The sequence below is a fragment of the Myotis davidii genome, unplaced genomic scaffold (assembly GCF_000327345.1).
Source record: "Myotis davidii unplaced genomic scaffold, ASM32734v1 scaffold1012, whole genome shotgun sequence".
Classification (NCBI taxonomy): Eukaryota; Metazoa; Chordata; class Mammalia; order Chiroptera; family Vespertilionidae; genus Myotis; species Myotis davidii.
In genome coordinates this window covers 1016549-1018541 of record NW_006283769.1, presented here as the reverse complement: position 1 = coordinate 1018541, position 1993 = coordinate 1016549, and the positions used below count along the sequence as shown (strand labels likewise).

General features: G+C 42.8%; 1 protein-coding gene across 1 annotated transcript in view; it reads left to right on the top strand.

Moving 5' to 3' along the window:
• Positions 1-1993, top strand: part of EIF3E (eukaryotic translation initiation factor 3 subunit E) — a 41621-nt gene that overhangs the window by 260 nt on the left and 39368 nt on the right. The window lies entirely within an intron of this gene.

The window sequence follows — 1993 nt, the reverse complement described above, 5'->3', positions numbered from 1 at the left end:
GGGCGAGGCGACCCTGGGGAAGTCGGGGAGGAGAGCGGCGTCAGCTTCACTGCCTGGGGGGCCCGCCCCGGCACTTCCGCCTCAGTTCCCTTCGGAAGGGAGCGCTGCGCCGCGGGCTGCGCCGCGGGCTCCGCCGGACTTTCGGACCCGCCGCTCCGAGCCCCCGGGAGGGTAGAGATGGTCACTTCCTTCCGGGAACTGTGGGAGGGTTCTGCTCGCCGGCCGGGTCCTGTGGATTCATTTTCTTACGCTGAAATGTCCAGCACTTTGATTGCCATGAAGTTGTGCGTTCTTGGCATTGAGTCTTCCTGGCCTTTCGGTACGTCGCCAGTTCTTCCAAGTAAAGCAGTTGTTTGTCGGATGCGGATGGGGACCCCACCCCAAAAAGCACACCCGACACGTTGTAACCCAAAAGTTCTTTCCCAGTTAGAGATGCGCATTCTTCGAGTGATTGGAATCGGTGATTGATGTTAATTTTAAGCTACTCAAGATAAACTGAAGAAGTGCTCTGTGGCCCCGGGACTTGGTTTTTAAAAATGCCTCCGTCCTAAGAGTTTTGAAATATTGAGCTTAGGTTATTCTTTGAGTTTATTGGGAAATTGATGCATTTCAGTGATCATAAGGCAGTATTACTGTGATGGAAGCATTAGGATATAGGCCAGAGAGATAAATGAATTCTGTTTCTGGAAGCAGATGTAAACATAGGTCTATCTAGGGAACTCCAGATTTGGGAAATAGATTGTCCCCCAATAGCAGTAAGACAAAATGAGCCCTACAAATAAACATTGATTTGTTCTGATACCTTTTCGAATTTTCTTGTATATGTGGTTCATTAAACATATAATCCTCAAATTCATATCATCCTTGCCTAAGCACATACAGACAACTCTGAAGTTGCTGAGGTTAGGAAACACACAATTCATTTTAAAAATGTTCAAGAATGTCTTTCCTGGTAAAGCTTTATTTTGACAGGATATAGTTTTGCCTTGGTGTTTCTTCACAAAGGGTGTACTTACCACCTGTCTTTTAAAGCTTGAATATAATAGTTCAGTCTGCCTTCTGTTTTCTTTTCTGGATAAGAAATAGAGAAATAACCGTCTTTTGAAATACTTTGCCAGCTACTTGTAGAAATGTTTCTAAACTAACCAAACTTCACATTTTCATATATTCTTTATACTTCCATTTTCCAAGGCAGATAAAAGGGAGGAATGTGTCAGCGTAAATTAGTATATCATAGGGCAAAACAAAAACTATAAATGGTGGCTGAGAATCAGTGCAAAGTAACTGGGCTCAGTACTTTCTTCCTTGGAGAGAATGCTGGTGAGATGGCCACGGTGCACCCAAGAGGTTGCTGGAGTATTTATTGAGCAATTACTAAGTACGTATAGGGCTGCTGTGGAAACGTGATAAATCTACGGTAAAATCCAGACACCTCACCGCTAAAATCGTACCTCTCTTTTAGAGGAGATGAAGGTCTAATAAGTATAAGGCAAAAAGTAATGTGTCAAAAAAGTAGTGGCAGAGTGCTATCAAAATTGAGGAGATTCTAATCTGGCATAAGGACTTTGAGGAAGAGAGGCTTTAAGTTGAGTTTTGAAAGATAGGTGGTTGGGAGAGTCAGTGACCAGGATACAGGAGGACAGTTTGAAATGTTGGAGAATGTAAGCTTAGAGAGAGCGGGAACTTCGTTTTGTTCTTTGCTCTGTTCTCAGGACATAAAATAGAGTCATCAAAATTGAGGAGATTCTAATCTGGCATAAGGACTTTGAGGAAGAGAGGCTTTAAGTTGAGTTTTGAAAGATAGGTGGTTGGGAGAGTCAGTGACCAGGATACAGGAGGACAGTTTGAAATGTTGGAGAATGTAAGCTTAGAGAGAGCGGGAACTTCGTTTTGTTCTTTGCTCTGTTCTCAGGACATAAAATAGAGTCCAGAATAAAGGCTTTAAATGGTTATTTGATAAATGAGTAAATAAATACATATTTGTGTCTTCTGT